The 19,681-nt window shown below is 41.7% G+C and overlaps 1 long non-coding RNA gene across 4 annotated transcripts; it reads left to right on the top strand.

Moving 5' to 3' along the window:
• Nucleotides 1–13,246: 13,246 nt before the first annotated feature.
• On the top strand, nt 13,247–18,186 carry LOC137483051 (uncharacterized). 4 transcript variants are annotated; one of them, XR_011004339.1, is made up of 3 exons: nt 13,247–13,272; nt 14,833–14,982; nt 17,128–18,186. It is a non-coding gene; the product is annotated as an uncharacterized lncRNA (long non-coding RNA). The 4 variants fall into 4 exon arrangements; XR_011004342.1 differs by having other exon boundaries at nt 13,261–13,339; XR_011004355.1 differs by lacking the exon at nt 13,247–13,272 and adding an exon at nt 14,058–14,258 and having other exon boundaries at nt 17,173–18,186.
• The last annotated feature ends 1,495 nt before the right edge of the window (nt 18,187–19,681 follow it).

Here is a 19,681-nt window from a genome sequence, read left to right as displayed (position 1 = left end):
GCAGCCTTGTCTGCTGTTCTCTTGGGGAAGCACTGTGCTTGGCTCATCACTTTGGACAAGTAGTGCTGATGAGATGCACCATTCTGCTTTGTGATCTTAAATACTTTAAAGAAGCCAAATTATTAAGCACCACCAAATATCCATCCTGTGACAAATGAACATCCCTGAGGATATGCTTGGCTGGGTAACTTAATTCATCAGACACTTGGGGGAAAATTTGGCCACTGCGGTATGGTGTTAGTAGTGATTAGTAGGTAAATAATATGGGCATTATTTATAAATATTTGATATTTCGATTCCCATCTCCCTGCCATCGCCTGGCTGGCTGCACTCCCGTTATTCCCGGTTCCCGGCAGGAGCAGGCGGCGCGGCCAGGAGGGCGCGGCCCGCGGGCTCCCCCTGGTGCCGCCGCTCGGGCGCTGCCCGGCCAGCGGCCCCGGGAGCGGCAGCGGCTCGGTGGCGGCGACGGGGGCATGAAAACCCCTCTTTGGCCCGGCTCAGCTCGCCCGTGCACCAGCGTGAACAGTACAGAAGAGCACAAAGGTACCGCTTCATGAACACGGAGAAATGCTCTATAACTAGAAAAACAAGGTCGCAAACTTGGAGCGAGAACTAAACTGACTTCAAGGTATTTAAAACGGAGAGGGGAAAAAAAAAACAACCTGTTTCTAGATTGAGGTATCAAGCCACTAAATGAAGAACAGCTCCTCTGTCAAATGCTGGGAGGCTTTGGCTACAGCAACACGGAGCAAAAATGTCCAAGTCAGGCGACCCTCAAAGCACAGTTAAACGAGCATTCAGAAACCCGCAAAACAAACCAGTCTTTTAATAAACCCCACAGTTTTGACTAATGAGAAAATGGGATTTCCTCCATACTATGTTAGCTGGTGTTTGAACCTCCCCTCTGAACCAGGAGCTGCCAGAATACACCTGTGATCAAGGACTTTTCTGGTGTTTGAGTCAAATAACCAGACATGGGTGATGCCTTCCAGCCATAGAAGAATTCTAGACTGAGGCGCAAGAAATGTACTTCAGGAAACAGCTTCCCAAACAAATTCTTGAAAGACTACTCCTCTGACAGCTGCTGGGCTCTTTGGCTATGGCACCCTGCCTCAGGGCTGGGGAAAGACAGAAAAAAGTTGGAACTCCAGGTATGGTGGGACTGGGAAGCAGCTGCCACTGTAAACCAATGCTGAGGGCTGATGGATGAGTTCTCTTACCTGGATGGCCAGGGTTAAAAGAGAGCCCACAGCTCAATGAGGAGTGGGGCCAGAAGGGCCCTGTCAGGAGGTACATTAAGGATTTTATATAAAACCTGCTCTTCTCCATCTCCCTGAGGGTGCCTTACTGACTACCATTTTGGGGAAGTTGCAAATCAGCTTTGGGAATATTTTTCCTGCCATAATTACATGCAGCTGCATTTTTAGCCCCTCCATTAAGTACATATTACCTCCTTAAATCCCCTGAGAGCCTTTTAAACAGATTCTTTTAAGAGCTTTTTTCCCCATCCTTTATTTTTTTCTTTAATTAGCTGTTATTCACACAAATGAAAAAATATTTTCATGAAATTCACTATAGGCAATCTAAAGCATCTTTTCAACATTATTTCTGTGCAACTGCGGCTCTGTTGTCCTTATTCTCAGTTGTTTTGTGGGCACAAATTCAGCCTGATGAAACTATGCAGTATTACCACTTCTGCTTTACTGACACCTGAGACACTGCCCAGCCATCCTTGATAACACCATTGTGGCCCTGAGAGTCTGCACCATGCCCATAAACTGCTACAAAGCAAAGATGTGAAATCGGCTATTTTCCCAGTCCCCTTCCCTAAACATAACATAGCATATTGTGTACTGGTCTCACTCCCAAACCATGAAAGAGTTTGGGTTTTCTGGAGCCAGTAGTTTTCTCTGATGTGAAAATACTTTGAAATGTTGAAGAGATGCAGTGGTGTATACATGTTCCAGTACAATATGGGTTGTTTGTGGGCAGTTTTCTATAAAGCAAGGACCAGGTCATGCTCACTGTGTTCAGAACTGAGAGATCTCCACTGCAACAGGAGATGGGCAAGAGATCAATGTCATCACGTAGCATTCTAACAATTAAGGATACACCCATAAGGGCTCATATATTGAATCTCGACTATGGATTAAGATTTGTATAAAGCTGCCCTAAGGATCAGCAAGCCAGTTGCTTCACAAGTGAGCAAATGTTAACAAACTTTTGACCAAGCCCTTCCTAACAGTAGACTGACTGCCACAGTTCAAAGGCAGGGCCAGCAGCTGGGGCTGTAGCACCAAAGGGCGAGCCACAGGAGCTGCACCAGCTCTGGACCTGGGAGAAGAGGGTGAGAAGCCCTTGTACAGCCCCAGCAGGGACTCAGCATGCACTGGAGCCACTGCACAGATGCAGCCTGACCATCCTGGCTGGCCACCATTGCATGCGGCAGGGACTTGTGCAACATTGCTAAAGCTCCTGCCACCCTTAGCTGTATTCCAGAGAGTTATCCCAGCCCACAATGTGTGACGGGAACTGGAGCTATGGTTAGCAGATATTTGGCTTTGTGTTAGACAACGAGGGGACTGAAATTACTGAAAACCTACAATAATCCCAGTGCATAACATACTTTGCAGCTCTGCTTGCAGACCAAAAGAGACAGCATTGGACAAGACTAGCATTTTAATTATGCAATAATACATTCTATGTTTTTGCTCTCATATTTGTCTACCTCTAGCTCCTTTACTACCTCAAAGTATCTTTTTTTGTGAACTGATGTCTCAATTATTCCAATTTCTGCTCAGAAAGGGACATTAAATTTACAGAAAAGCCTAGAAACAAACTTGGCTTACACTGAAATAACTCAGAATCTCCCAATTAACCTTAAAGAGAGCTGAGGAGAGTTCTGAAGTAAAGCCTATTCTGATACCTGGGAACTAAACGTGGGAGAAGTGGGCCATGGAAGAGTTAGACAGCTCTTGACTAAGCTCAAATAGAAAAGGAAAGCACATAGAAAGTAGAAGCAGACACAGACTGCCCAGGACAAATATAGAAACTTGCTTGCATTCACATGAGTAAAGCTATGAAGGCCAAAGCTCAACAAGGTTAGAATATGTAACAGGTTACATTGATCAGCAAGAGAGGCTTCTGTAAGCACACTAGCAGCAGCAAGGAACCTAAGGAAGACACAGCCCTGCTGTATAGGGGCCAGGGAACCCAGGGACAAATACAGAGTAGGATGGCATACCCAATATTTTTCTTTCTGGCCCTAGATTGCACCAGAAAGGGCTGCCAACTGGTCTCCACTTTCCCTGATCCCACTAACCTACTCTGTGGGAACATGTCAGGAGGGAGCAAGGGAGGGACTCTCCACTGGGGAGGGTGAGACTCAGGTAAAAACAGCACAAGCAGTGAACTTACCATTAGGACATGGCCCCACAGCCCCTGAGCACAAAGAGCAACAGTCCCATCCCATGACGTCAGGCCAAGGCAAGGTAATAACCCAGATCCAAGATCAAGTCAGGAAATCCAAGAAATTACTCATGACAAAACAGGATTGGAAAAAGGAACTGTAGGATTGCACCCTACAGTTGCATCATAGCTCAGAAAAGGGCTCCCACCCTTGGGCCTGCACTTAGGAAATATCTTGGTCCCATGGTCATTGGTGTGTGGGTGAAGGTCCCACGTGAGAGTGGTCAAAGTAATTGAAGCCCATTAGTGCACTCAGGGCGCTGTTAGGAAGTTGTTTTCACAGGTGAGGACTGGAGTATTGGACCCAATTGGATAGATACAAGTTCACAAGACCAGATAGGATGCACCTGAAAGTCATGACGTTTAAAACTGTGTGACCCCTCTCTATCATCTTTGAAAGATCAATGATACTGAGGGAGATGCCTGATGTTCAGAAAAAAACACGTCACAGCTATCTCCATCCCAAGGAAATGCAGGCCAAACAGCTTTATCTTAGGTCCAGAGAAAGCTATGGAGAAAATCCTCCTGGAAATCATTCCAGCCACAAGACAGTCACAAAGATGACTGGAAGCAGCCAGCATAGATTGTTCAAAGGCAAACCATGTCAAAAACCTTTATAAAGCACAATGTTTCCTTTGCACAACATAAACATGTTGAAAGACTTCATCTGTGTTTTATCTAGGCCAGTTTCCTTAGACTGTCCCAGATAATTCTATTAGATATAAACACTAATAATCTGGATTAGATTATAACATCAGGCAACTGCATTGATGTCAATTTAAGATCTCTAGATGTTTTATTTCTTGTCTAATGTAGTAAATTACTTCTGTCAGTTTCCTTTTTATTGACTTTACCTGAGCAGCAGAGTAGGGAGGGAGGCATTGCTGGCTGGGGTCAAGTGGAAAGCTTGTGAGAAGAGTCAGTGTTGAGATCTTGGGTTTCACACAGTGTATGTGGCATCAGGATGATCTTTCACTCTATTACAGCCAGGCTCAAGGAGTCTCTCTTTCAATGAAACATACAAATCAACCTCTTTTGTTACCTGAATTTAGATTGTCACAGGAGTGCATTCAGTGGGACTACCTTTGGAATAACAGACGGAATAGTTCCTTCAGGATCAACTGTCAAGCAAAGGGAATGAGCCCAGCCCAGGAGCACCCTGCAGTACAGAATGTGCACTCTTTGTTGTGCACAGCTTTGTATGAGGCCCTGATGCTTTTCCCTAAATTTCACTGATGCACCCCAGACCCATAACTGAGGAAGATAACCAAAGCATTGAGTCAGTTAACTTGTTCTTCTAGAGCCAATGCAGTTCTGCGTTAGACTTGCAGCAGCTTTAGTGGAGCCACTTGTTAAAAGAGGAGGAAAGAAATGTCTCTGTAAAGTACATATATGGGTATTGAAATTGTATGGCCTCTTTGATAAAGGAATGGTATCTTCATCAATTAAATGAAATACAATAAATTATGTTAATGTCTATACACTATTTTTATTATTAATGTACTAGTATTTAATTCCTTAAGTGTGATTATATACATATGTATCCCTTCATAAGTCACATTGTTTTTCAAAATGTAAAGACTATCACTTCTTATGCAAACCTTCAATGCCCTCTAACCCACAGCAAACAGGTTCCTCTGTGCTAATTTTCTTTTATGTTCAGGTGATACTTCTATTAGATTCAGGTCATAAATGTGAAAGACAAACCATACCAAAGTGACAAATTATTTAAATATCAAAAGGAAAAAATGCAGTGAATTGAAAATAAAGTCTTACATATGTTTTTAAATTAGGATCTTATCAAAGTTGTTTCCTGTATCTAGTACTCTGCAGAACAAAACTAATCAGGCTATATCTAAAACTGAACACTCACACACCATTTTATGCAAAGTTCAAATGTGACTCAAGTGTGACTTGAGTGTTCAAATGTGACTCAAGTGTTCAAGTGTGACTCCAGGCTCAGCGCTGTGACCTGATTCCTAGAGAGACTCTTGTGACTACTCATGTGAGCAGTTTTAGCACCAAAATATTTTCCCTCGGAAGACTGTGGCCTTGTTCCCCTCTGAGAACTATGCATGTCCTTAATATCATGGGACCACGGCTAAGGGACATTCCCTTTGGTTTCTGCCGTGATGTGGGGACAGCCTCTGTGCTGGCACCAGCACCAACAAAAACTGGAGGTCTCCATAGCCTGGTAGGCTCTGTCTGGATGTCACTAGTCCTGGGGTCACTACTACATCTGCCAGTAAGAAGGAGGCATGATCCACCTGTGCCCCTCACAAAGGCAAGAACACACCTTACACTTAAAGCCTTTCTTTTGCCACTGTCTGGAGCAACCATCTGCTTCAGTTTCGTGAATGTTTAAGACTAGAATGGTTTAAAAGAGGCCCTTGGGGTTTTTTTAATGAGTTGTGGAAAAAATGAGATTGTGATGATGGATGTGCCACTGGAGTCATGCTTATTGCACTGTACCATTCTTTCCTCTACAACTGTATGCTAATTCTTCAGTGGGTTTTACTGGGATCTGATGTAGGCTGTTGTTCTCTGATGTTTAGGGAAATTCCCAAATTAAAATTATTCCAGTACCAGTTTCATAATTCCATGAAAAGTTTCATAAAACACCATTCATGTCCCTCCCTGAAACCATCTTCGCAATAGCAGAATATGTGGTTACAGCAGAAAGAGGAAATGGTTTGTTAAAATACATATTTTTAAAAGATACACAAATTATTGTTACAGCTAATTTACAATAATGCAAATAGTCTAAATATTCTTGTTACATTACATGTTTTATATATTGGCACACATGTAATTAATAAATATGGTATATGTATAATGTATTGGGTACTCACCTGTTGGCCTGGCCCTCTTTCGACGGAGGTGCCTTAGTTTCTGGGACTCTGGGTCAAGAATGTTACAAAGAAGTTGCCAAGCCTGATGAAGCCCACAGATTGTTACTCACTATTAATGCTTCACTTGGAAGCTGATACTGCTGGCAGCACCCCACCTTCCAAGACAAACTGAGAAAGTTGGGGCTGTTCAGCCTGGAGAAAAGAAGTTTGCATGGAGACATCATAGCAGCTTTCCAGCATCTGAAGGGGGACTACAGGGAAGCTGGAGAGGAGACTCTTGATCAGGAACTGTAGTGATAAGACAAGGAATAATGGGTGTAAATTGAAAGAGGACAAATTCAGATTAAATATTAGGATGAATTTTTCTCGTGTAAGGGTGGAGAGGCACTGGAACAGGTTGCCCAGAGAAGTTGTGGATACCCCAACCTTGGCAGCATTCAAAGTCAAGTTCGATAAGGTCTTGAAAAACCTGGTCTGGTGATAGGCATCCCTGCCCATGGAGGTAGGGTTTAGGGCTAGATAATCTTTAAGGTCCATTTTAATAATTTAATATTATTTGACTTTATGATATCTTAAGATCTCTGATTAGAAAATACCTGGAAAATACCTGGAGTGTTTGAAGTGGTAATGGCCATTTTGCTTCTCTGCTGGTGTTGTAGTCTCGTAGTAGCAGAACTCAGCCAGGATAAAGGTGCCAGAAAAAGGCCCTGCAATAAACTCTGTGCAGACAGTGCAGACAAAGCATACACAGGATGCAGGTCAGGCACTGGAAACAGCAGAGGAACAGGGTCATAACATCATGACTTTGCCATGCAGGGAAATGTCCTTAGTACCAGCACACACCAAGTCCAGTATCTGTGCATGCTTCACATCCACACATAGGGTGCCATTTTTGCACTGATGCAGGCAGAGACTGTTCCTCTAACAAAGGTTGATCTGTCCAAATCATGTCTCAGAAGGGCAATTCAAAAAGTCTTATATTCACCAGACTAGAAAACATATCTCAATGTATTATGCCACTGTTCAAAATAGAGGAAAAAGCACTTCTAAACAAAAATTTTTGATCAAATGTACTCAGACAATTAAAAAGGCATAAAATTTAGGACAGAAAAAGTTCCTAAAAAGAAATCAAATTATGAGGATAGTCTTAGAGATGGAGTCTGTCAAGTCAGTGTGTAACTGCAGCAATTAGATATGTAACAAGATATTGGGTATTTTTTAACGTCCTTATAGAATAAGAGAGCTTAACAAAAACAAAACAGCAGGCAGAAACTGGGGTCTCTTTTCCTCAGGTTAACTTGTGGTGTTATATCACTATTGCTTTCTTCAACTAACTGCAGAATTCATCACCACACAACTTGCTTTCATTTTCTTTTATGAGCATGTTTTTCCTTGCCCCAAGTGAAACAGGATATCCATCTTTCTGAATTTCTGCCCTACCTTTTGCAATACCATTCATTTGTGTGTGGTAAGAGCAAAAGCATTTAGCAAATCCCACTGTGGCTAAAGGAAATTTGCAGAATTACTATTGCAATAGAATAAAGCTTTTGTTGAGATACAAGATTGACTAATGTAGGACAGTTCCTACTTCCCCTTACTTTGATGTCATCTGTTTAAAAGATGAGCAGCAGACATAATAACTGTATTTTGCAGTTTATTTTTCTACTTTGCCATGACACTGACTTCTAATGGGAAGAGATTTAAGGAGCACACAAACATGCTGGAGGTGCCCCTTTGAATCCCCTGCCATCAGGCAGACTACCCAGTGCCAATCATGCAAAGAAAGGGATTTGTCTTCATCCTGTTATGGTGAATAGTGATTTTTCTTTTAAAACAAATTTATGACAATTAAGTGTCAGTGCTGCATTGTCATTGGTAACAAAAACCAGCTAAAAATCATGACGAGAAATTAAAAATTAAACTGATATCGTTAAGATTTTTTTAATTACATGTAACATGATATGACAAGAAGAGTATAGATGATAATTTCTTAATAATTTGCTCTCCAAAACTGTAGTTTACTTTGAAATGAAAGGAGTCACCAAAAGAGAACTATAGGGCCTGCTTGTTCTAGGAAAATACATGATTGTGAGACAGTAATGGAGAAAGTAAAGACTGACCCTGCAAAGTGAAATTTGAATAACTATGACTTTTTGAGCTAGATTGTTTTTGCTTTTACAGTTTTCTGTTTCCCAGCTTTTCAACTTCACTAGCTGGTTAAATTTTGGCCTCAAAGAAAACATGAAAGAACTTGGACAATGGCTCAACATCTCTGTCCCTTCAGCATGAGACCTTGCAAAGCCTGGTCTCAGAGCCACCCAAGAGATCTTACACTAAATGGGAAAAATCTTGGCTAACCTATTCTATAGGGTTAACGTAAGAAATGAAAAAAAAAAAAAAAAAAAGAAGATTAATTTGAATGAAAATACCAGTTTTTTTCACATACATTAAAAAGAAAAGGAAAACCAGTATTACTGCTGTTTTTAAAAAAGTGCCACCAACTGTTTTGAAAGAATTGTCTTTACTTCAAAAGGTATTTTAATGCAAGTGAAATCACCTGTGTATGTGCCCTTTAAAAAGTATTTTGTAGGGATGCTATCAAGGTTCATCCACACCAAGACCATGTCTACTCTCTGTGGAGAGTATTACATACCACTTAAAGTAAAGTGGGTTAGAAGTGTGTCAGCAGGCCTGTGTGATGCTGGCTCCTCCTGGGTTTATACATCATGAGGTTGATGTTATTTGCAGGATATGAGCTGTTTTCTCTAGTGGATTTTCACCTCCTGCACAGTCCAGGATGAGTGCTGCTTAGGGAAGGGAACATCTGCTCAGCCCTCTCGCTGTTTGTTCAACAGCCGATCCCTCTCTCACCTACTTCCATCTGTGTCTTTCCTGAAATTTTCTACACCTGAAATGGTGGAAAGGTGCTAGCCACAACAGTATTTCTACCATAGCCTTCTAAAACATTGGAAGTATTAATTTATATGAGAGAAATTATGGTATTAATATAATTCCCGTGGATAATTTAAGACAAAGAGGTTTTCCCGGGGCTTTACATATAGTGAACCAAAAAATATGAACATGTTTCATAAAATGTTTAATTCTTTTAATTCAGTAAAGTTGCCTTATTTGTGAAATCAAATGTTTTATAGACAGCTTCAGCAACACAAATAAATTAATGGTAGAGAAATCAGGTCTTTCTCCCTTCTGATACAGTCTCCATTCCTTCAGATATCGCAGTTTTTTCATAAAGATACTGAATACTGCAATGACTTCAGCTGTAGGTATCTGGAAAAAAACAACCACCACTGTTGTTTTAGCTTCTAAATCCTGGCTATTATCAATGGCCTACAGGGGCTCCATAGATAAGACACTGCCAGTGGTTCACCTTCTTTATTACAGAAGGGAACAAAAGGACCATGCCTAAATCCTTCCTTACTGGTGAAAACTTTGAGGAGAATCTTCCAAGGGAAAAAAGCCTTTGAGGAAAAATGGGAATTAATGTGTCTTTGCAAGTTGACCAAAGGTCTTTCATTTATTTTTCATTTTGAACTAAACATGTCTCTTAGTATTAGCTTTAGGGTTCAGTAAGGAGGAGGGTCATTTTGAACATCCTCCTTTAAGTCTTAAACCTTGGAGGACAGCTGGTGTACCCTTAATATGCAGTGGATAAATGGTACCTAAATTATTATAAAATACTTCAGCAAAAATGATGTTTTAAAATTTTCAAAGGACTAAACGTAAGCAAGAAGAAAAAAAGTTTTTAAAAAAAATCAAAAGAGATTTTTTTCAAGAGTGCTTCATTGTTTCTAAAAGGGTCAAGACCATTCCACAGAAGCAAATCAACATTTGGGGATATCTCTTCCTGTAAAGGCGGTTACAGCACCACAAAACTTTCCAAAAACGTCCCCTCAGAATTCATTCCAAATCTGCTTCTTCCTTTTACATGTAATTTCCAGCAGTGAACAAAACCCTGAGGATATATAAACTTAATTGTTTTTACATGCCCCCCTCATAGCCTCTGACTTGTGTCAAGTGAGAGTCACTCTGCTGACGCACCTCTTGCCAGCCAGCTGTACAGTAGAGCGGTGGCTCCCCTGCCCTCATTCTGCTTTCCCTTTCCACTTGGCAGAGGTACGAGTGTGGGATTTCACAGGCTTGTCTGCCAACTATGTAATGAGAGATGTGTCCAGCTACTATTGGTTACTTCCAATTTGTAAGGGCTAAAATAACATTAATTGAAGCTTCAGACAAATACCAGGAAGGAAAAAAAACCTCCGCTGTTGATTTACTGGAACACACTCTCATCAAGACTTGAAGGGAGGGAATTTGAAAGGAACAAATTGCACGGATTGCACAAGCTATTAATTTTACAATTTGGTGAACAAGCTCAATAACGTATGCCCTAATGTGAGAACGTAGGTAGGAAGCACCACAATTCACGGCCATCACGTCTCTCTTAGACTGGTCTTTGCATAACTTCCCAAACTAACTAGCTACTACACTTTCTCAAAAAGCAGCTGAATTCACCCCTTCTTCTCTGTCTGTTGCTTCCTAAGTAATTTCCTTAACAGAGTCAGAACACAGCTAGTCTAGTAAGAATTTTAGGGATTAAGCTGAAGATCATTACAGTATATCTGGATTGGGTATTAATATTACACAGACTCTAAGAAATACACAAAACCTATTTTCAAAATGTGAACTGCAAGTTGCATTTCTTATATACAGTATCATAGTATATCAGCCAGGGTGTCTTATTCAAGAGCCCTCATAGGATTTTTGTGGTTGTTGGACCAGAAAGAAGAATAACAGGTTTATTAAACAGTGAACCTAATGTTGAACTACAAAGCAAGACTTTGCACAAAGACTAAGTGTCAGATGTGTACTTCTTGTTCATCAAAATCAGCAACCACACAATTCCCAAGATGTTACAGCAAATTTATAGAATAAAGATTCTTTCTAAAAACATGCCTGGCTGGTTTTGTAGCAATATTGTGCAAGATACAAAGTAGAAATAACTCATAAATACCTTAAGGTAAGGAAAATGTTTCATCTATTTTGGTCGACCATGAGTTCTGCTATTTAAATAGGACTCTGAAAATTTTCTTTATTCTTAGTGTTTCCTAGGCAGTTATCAATCAGCAGTCAGAGAGGATCCCATGTAAGTTTGATAAATATAATCCTTCCTGGCATAAGACTACTGATTAAGTGCTAGAAAAGTAGTAGGAGTTCATGTTGCTATTTTTAAAACCTTCCTCTGTTGATCCAAAACCCCACACCATTCCTAAGAAATGCAGTGTCCTGAAAAACTGATAAATTAATTTTTTGAAGTTTTCCTCCAGTTTTCTGCTGCCAAAAAATGAGTAATTTCTGAAATGAAGTAACTAATATGTTATATAGCTTGTTTTTGCATTTTTTCAGAGACCATGTTCCTTGTACTCCAGATGGTCCTAAAGGCTACCCAGTATAACCATGGTACAGCTAAAACACTCAGCACCTTGCAGATGCTTTAGTGTTTCCCCAGACTGGGGCTGTAACCCCAAGTATTTTAATCTACTGCTGCCTTTTACAGCCTCCCCTCCCACCCCGGCCCCACTGCCGCCACCTCCCTCAGCTTCTCGTGCCCTTCTCTCGGGCCAGAAGCATTGCAGAGCCCAGTTGTGGGAGTATCTCATGGCTGTCCTCCAGAAAATTTGCCTGCCTTCCCAGGAGACGTAGCATCAGCAAGACATTCTGGAGAAAATACACATTTGGTTGAGAAGGAAACTGAGCTGCTAAAAAAGAGCCATTTGCCCAGCTCTATAGCAGAGGAATAAGTTAAATCCATGGGGGCCATACATGAAGAGGGCTGCTGGTCTTGGCAGCCTCTCTGAATGACAGTCTTCCACAGACTAGTCTTCAGGGCATTTTCTACCCTTTTATTTTGTTCATGAAAGTCAATAAAAATACTGTTAGTACCAAAGACTGACTGCAAATCCCAGCAAAGGGGAAGTTGTCATGTGCTCCTCCATTGCCTGCCTGATGGAAAGACCACGTACAGTACTGACATTCTGTTCTAGCAGCACTTTTTGAAACATAAGATGTAAGGCAAGGGTCAGACCTTAACTGCAACAAGTTTGATATTTTAGATAGCTGTATACTGCTATACCTAAGCTTTTGAACTAATCATTGCAATATTAAGTTTAGGATAAGTGCTCAAGTAACTCCACAGATTTCTAGGAAAGTTTTGCACTTTCTATTTAATCTCATTCTATCGTGAACATATTGCCAGAAGATGCTCAAGAGAGCTACTTCATGCAATTACCTCACTCATTACATTTACAGCCAAAATTCTGGTGGAACCCTTTTGCTACCACCTTCAATTTCCAGTAACGTCCATTCCGAGAGTCTCCAAGACAAAGACTGGCATATTTTTACCCTAAGCAGAGGTCAAAGAGATTCAGTCTGCTCCTCTCCTGGCCAGCCCACAGATTAGGATGTGAACATGTAGGTTCTCAGCCCCCTCATTTCCCTGTAAAAAGTGCTGAACCCCCCCCTTCCAGAACAGGCAGCATGCTTAAAGCTGACTAATATTTTATTCCATGTTGAAAATGTGCTTAATTATAATGTCATTATTTTTTCCACAGTTAACCCAAGAGTGATCCTTGTACTATTTTATCTCATAGTAATGGAATAGTTTGGCAACAATATCACTCACCAGCTGTCAATGGGATTTGGTTTTCTCCTTCTAAAGAGAAGACATTTTTCAATTGTCCGTTTTCTAAAAGCTGTGGAGATTGGTGGGCTTCTGCCAAAGAACGGGATGAGTCAAGCTTCCAACAGATAGTACATGCAGAACTGCTAGAAGGGAATTAAGCTGTTCCTGGGAAATAGCTGTGACTTCACAGCCTGACATAGGCAGTGTGGTCTGAGCAGAACAGGCGTTAGCACATGAATCATGGTGGAACAACAGGTAGCTCCACACACAATGTGATGTCACTGTTACATCAATGTTTGGGGCAGTATAAAAGAGAATAAAGGTAGAGTCAGAGTACAACTGGATTATTCAGCCCAGTGACAAGTTAAATCCACAGTTCAGAGAGCAGCCACAAAGATGGTGAAGGGTCTGGAGGACAAATCATACAAGAAGTGACTGAGGGAGCTGGGGTTGTTTAGCCTGGAGAAAAGGAAACTCAGGGGACATCTTATTGCTCTCTACAAGTGCCTTAAAGGAGGCTAGAGGCAGGTGAGGTCAGTCTCTTCTCCCACCAACCAGTGATAGGAGGAGAGGATACAGTCTTAAGCTGCACTAGGGGAGGCTTAAGTTGGAAATTGGGTAGAATTTCTTCCCAGAAAGAGTGATTGGGCATTGGAATTGGCTGCTCTAGGTGGTGGTGGAGTCACTGTCCCTGGAGGTGTTTAAAGAAAGACTGGATGTGGCACTCAGTGTCATGGTCTAGCTGACATGGTAGTGTTTGGTCATAGGCTGAAGTTGATGACCTCAGAAATCTTTTCCAACCTAATTTATTCTGTGATTCACAGATACATATTCCCCTGCTGTATTGCCCTCTGTGGCACAGCCCAGAGAAATGAAGTAAGTCAGAGACAAAGTTCAGAGCATCCACTGTCCCTGTATACCTTTGGCAAACAAAGAGAGACTTTTTGCTGCAAATTGATTCTGGCTGGAAAAGAAGACTGGGAAAAAAGACAGTGCATGAAGAAAGGGAATAAGGTAGCCTCTGAATATTATTAAGGAGCATTTTCTTGTCTCTGTAGCTGAGACTTAGATGGGATGAGGACACCAGGAATGCTTGGTAGTCTTTCCAGGCCCTGTGCTACCTTGGTCTATGACTTGTTCCACTAAAACTCTGATGGAGAAACTTATTCACTTCCTAACTGCTCACTACCAATCTGCCTTCTGTGTGCCAAACTAGCCCCTTGCCCTCAATGACTGCTGCAGTAAGTAGAAATACCTGAGTTTGATCTATTCCAGAGAAACACCACAACACATTCAGAAGTGGAAAGACTTGCTTGCTTGGGGATCCAGTGACCCAGTAATATAATGCTCCTGCTCCACCATCATTTCCAGAAAAGTATTCAAAGGCACATTGTCTAGAGGAAATTGTCTTTCCTACAAGGGTAACTCCAGTATAATTCAGGAGGTTATTGAAAACATGGTTTCTGAGGGGCAGGATTCACTGAATGAGGTGTCATGAAATTTTCAAAACTGAAATCCAGATTGCCAGAGTTGTGTTCTTTGACGTAATTAATCTAATACAAAAGCTTGATTCATGAAGGTTGGATACTGTTTAGTTACCATCTTAAGGGCACTGAGACACAGCCTGCATCACCACCAAAATAAAAAAAGTGGTAAAATAGGAAGATATGGCAAGGGCACACAGATTTTGGACCACTCCAGCAAAAGTGCATCCTTATTCAGATGGGGTGTTGGTGCATGAAATTTGTTTTTCCTTTTAACTGATATTAAGTTAAATATTTATAAAAGATTTACTGACTGGGTCCTTTCCTCCAGCTGGGAAGCTGCAGTGGTTAGAGGCTGTGATCTCACTGATTCTAAGGAAATACAGCAATAGCATCAACTGCCAAAGAGATGGCAGTGAGCCAGGCCAGTTTCAATCAGAAATTTCTCCTGCTGATGTATGCAGAGCTGTCAAAACCCTTGGTGAGTTTCATTGAGAACTGGGGATGTTTTACACCACTTTCCAGTGACGGGATACACTCTTCCGTTATCTCCTTAGAATATGCTTCAGTAAATTAATTTTCAACTAGCCCTTGAAGAAGGTTTTCTCAGTAAGAATTATCCATTAAGGACAGAAATGTTAATGTTTCAGCAGCAAAGACCAACAGTGTGACACAAGGACAGTTTAAGCTGGGGTAGAATTAATTTTCTTCACAGTGGTTGGGGGGCTGTGTGTATGGGGCTGTGATTTGGATGTATGCTGAACACAGGGTTGATGATATAGAGAATTTTTTGTTATTGCTGAGCAGAGCTTATACAGAGCCAAGGCCTTTTCTGCCTTTTTTACTGCCATGCACTGCCATGCTGGTGAAGAGGACTAGGGGTGCATGGGAGGCTGGGAGGAGACACAGCCAGGACAGGTGACCCCAGCTGACCAAAGGGATATTCCAGACCATGGGACATCATGCTCTGTATATAAAATGGAGAAGAAGGAGGAAGGGGAGACATTTGGGGTGGGTGTGTTTGTCTTCCCAAGTAACTGTTAGATGTGATGGGGCCCTGCTGTCCCGGCTATGGCCAAACACCTGTCTGCCCATGGGCAGCAATGAATTAATTCCTTGTTTTGCTTTGCTTGTGTGCACAGCTTTTGTTTTCCCTGTTAAACTCTTGTTTTTATCTCAACCCCTGAGTTTTCTGGGTGTTACACTTCTGATTCTCTCCCTGATTCAAATGGTAGGGGAATGAGAGAACAGCTGCGTAGGGCTTGGCTGCTGGCTGGGGTGAAACCATGACAGACAGCCAGTGCTAAAACTCAGCACTCCTGCATGTATAAGGAAATTAGGAAAGATGAGAGCTTTGGGGAAAATATGAAGAAATAAAACTTTCCTAGCTGAAAGGCCCAAAGCCCCAAAACCAATCTAAAAAGCTGTGGCTACATTGTGTGGTACATGGTAATTAAATAAGAAGGAAGCTGGAAGTGATTCTGGGATGAAGCAATCACCCACACTCATGGGAAACAGCCATGTTCCATGTTCTTCCAGACAAACCCGAAACACTTGTAGGGTCTTGTCCAGTTTTGCATGGTGTCTAACCCTGCTACATTGTAGCAAAAATAACCATAATTAAAAACAAAGTAGAAGAAAGATTAGACTTGCAGTGATAGACTTCTGAACACACAACTACAGAAAGAAATGTGATAGTGCTTGTGAACTGCAATATAGGCTAAATATTTTCCAATTTTAATTCGTATAACTTCTTTCAGAGAGTGCCATCTACACTTCTGTTCTAGCCTACAAGACCTGGAAGCTTATTACAATCCCACTAGTTTGAGAAACAGCCTGTTACCAGAGAAAATTCACAAAGCTCAGGATCTTTTAAAAACTATAGGGAAAAACTGTGGCTTGTAGCAAACCCTGAAGCTGGGAGAAGGGAACACAATATTTAGTGCTATGACAAAATATCTATCACAGTTCTCACATGTTTAAAATCCAAACACCTGTTGGTCAGTTATAACAGAGTGAATATTAAGAGTGTTTTTGTAAAGAATACAATTTTAATGAGTCCTGCTCTGGGTGATGTTGAGAAAAGACTGCTATGTAATTGCAATGTGCTCTGCTGTTTTTCTGATTAGAGTTGTCTGGGCTCTTTTTTAGCCTATACACAGCATAATCTGCATATTTCAATTTAGCAGATTCATCAAGGGTACGGCTATTTCTTTAAGAAACCCTGGTCATTGTAATGCCATCTCTAGAAAATAGGCAGTGAATTACCCTTGGGTTTGGGGTCATTGGTCATTACATTTTGTCATTAGGCATAAGGTTTACTTACCTTCAATTCTAACATCAGACATAGGAATTTAAATTGTCACATGGTTTGAATTATCAGTAAAGACATGAGCCTACAAAACATCAGTTAAATACTTTTGATGGTGCATCTAACTGGTAATGTGGGTATTTGAAATTAGCATTTGGCCTCAAGAATTTTCATGTGGGTGTGATACTAATTCATTTTGTGTCTTTGGACAAAAGAGCTTTCATTTTCAATTCCCTGCCTGTACAATGAAGGTACCAGCTGTAGATAACCTACTGGAGACTGCCAGTTTGATTAATTATTGTAATATCCCTACAGCTAGCAGCCATAGAGTCAGCCAGGCATCACTGTTTCTTCACGCAGGGAAAGTTCATCATGGTCTCCTTCACAGAAAAAGGAAGTGGGAGAGGACCCTGCACAATCCTGGAAAGCTGTGAGCAATGGCTCTTGCCCTTGGTCTGTGAGCAGTCACTGCTGTATTGGCATTTCCCTTTAGGGGCTCGATGTTACATTCTCTAGCCACAGCTCTCAAGAGGCACTGAACACCTTTGGGTGAGTTATTTGGTGAGTCATTTTCAGATGGAAAATCAGATCATAGAGCTTAGGAAATTAGGAATGGATTTAAGGAGATAACATTCCCTTTTTTCTCTTCACTGGCTTCCCAGGAAATACAGTGAATGCCTCCAGCATTTTAGCCAGCTGCAAGCCTTTTTATCTTTTCTGTTTCATTCTCAGCAGGTACTTCTGGTTTCTGGTCAAGGAACAGACATTCCTATTCACTTTTTCCTCTGAAACAGAGCAAAGTATATGCAAAGTAATGAGACTGAAACCACGTCAATCACTTTCAGGGAGATTGAGCAAAGTTTCCTGAAATCTAACAGGATGTGAAAGCAGCAGCAGCACTTTCAGCAGAACTGTGCAAGCCTCTGCAGCAGCAGCAGCAGCAGAAGCAGCACATCTTGCTGAAATACCAGGCTGCCTGGGGAACTTCTGTTCATGTAACACCCCTCTTCCAGTGACACCTTACACTAGTTCATTGCTTTGAAGTTGCTGCTTCTTAAGGTTTATTGGATGGCCAATCACAAGTGGTTCTCCAGGGTTCAGTGCTGGGACAAGCCCTGCTCCAGATTTTTATCAGTGATCTGGATGAGGTGTTTGAGTGCCCCCTCAGCAAGCTCACAGACACCAAGTTGTGCAGGAGTGTAGATCTGCAGGAGGATAAGATGGCTCTGCAGGGGGACCAGGATAGGCTGGATCAATGGGCCAAGGCCAAGAGCATGTCATAACAGGGTGAAGTGCAGAGTCCTGCCCTAGGGTCACAGCAACCCCAGACAGTGCTACAGGCTGGGGACAGAGTGGCTGGAAAGCTGCCTGGCAGAAAAGGACCTGTTGGTGCTGGTTGACAGTGGCTGAACGTGGGCTGTCAGTGTGCCTAGGTGGCCAAGACCAGTGGCATCCTGGCCTGTATCAGCAGTAGTGTGGCCAGCAGGATTAGGGCAATGATTTTCCCCCTGTACATGGCATTGGTGAGATCACACCTCAAATCCTGTGTTCAGTTTTGGATTCCTTTCTACAAGAAAGACATTGAAATGCTGGAGAGTGTCCAGAAAAGGGCAACGAAGCTAGGGAAGGGTCTGGAGCACAAGTTCTACAAGGAATGATTGAGGGAGCTGGGACTGTTTAGCCTGGACACTCAAAGACTTATTGCTCTCTACAACAGCCTGAAAGGAGGTTGAAGTGAGGTAGGTGTTGGTCTCTTCCCCCAAGTAACAAGTGACAAGAAAAGAGGAAATAGCATCAAGTTGCACTAGGGGAGGGTTAGATGGACATTAGGAAATATTTCTTCACCAAAAAGGTTGTGAGGCATTGGAACAGGTTGTGCAGGGAAGTGGTTGAGTCACCACACCTGGAGGTACTTAAAAGACATGTAGATGTGGCACTTGAGGGCATGGTTTAGTGGTGGACTTGGAAACTGGGTTAATCCTTGGACTTGATGATCTTAAAGGTCTTTTCCAACCTAAATGATTCTACGTTTCTCTGATACTCTGATAGCCAATGTTTGGCAAGGTAGTCTAAAGTGGTAAAAAAGAATCCCTTTCTGTTTCTTCTTCTGTTTGTATTTAGGATATTTGGAAATTTCATTACAATTGCCAAATTTCATTCACATTTCCCCCTCTCTTACTGTCCTGCTAACCTTACTGCAGACCTCAGATACAGTAGATTCAGCTCACATCCAGATATCCATTCATCTTAACTTTCTGTTGGTAGCAGTGTTGTGACAGCTGTTCCTTGTGCCAGGACTGACCATCTGGAGAGAGCAGGGGAATATGACAAAAAGGCCATTGTGACACCAGGTTTGTACAAAGGAAATTAAGGAATATGTTTCAAATGCAGTTAAATTATGACAGCTCTCCAACTTGCACACAAACACTTTTCCCTATGTTTTCCTACTTGTAGTGCTATGCTTTTTAAAATTTTTTAATCAAGCCCTGGCTACAAGACTCTAACTGAAAGCAACTTTGCCTTCTCTCTCCAGTCAGAAATGACACCTTCCACGAACACAGTCTGAAACGTTTGGCCAAGCTGTGGTGCCTTTGTGTAACTCATAAATGTTGATGTTCTGTGGCTTTAGCTATGTTATTTTATTACAGGAAAGCTCACAGATTTATCTTATTACAGGAGAGCTCACAGATTTCATTGGATGGGCTTTCCACAGGGTCTCATCCAAAAAATATAAAACCCTGACATTTTACTCTCTGAAACACATGATTAATAGAACAATAAATCACAGACCAATATCAGCACCTGATTTACTAAAAGCAGGATTTGAACCTCACCGTTTACTTTTGGACCCAACCTGCTTCAGCACACA

Source organism: Anomalospiza imberbis, chromosome 1 (assembly GCF_031753505.1).
Source record: "Anomalospiza imberbis isolate Cuckoo-Finch-1a 21T00152 chromosome 1, ASM3175350v1, whole genome shotgun sequence".
NCBI classification, from domain to species: Eukaryota; Metazoa; Chordata; class Aves; order Passeriformes; family Viduidae; genus Anomalospiza; species Anomalospiza imberbis.
This window is presented reverse-complemented; position numbering and strand designations above follow the sequence as displayed.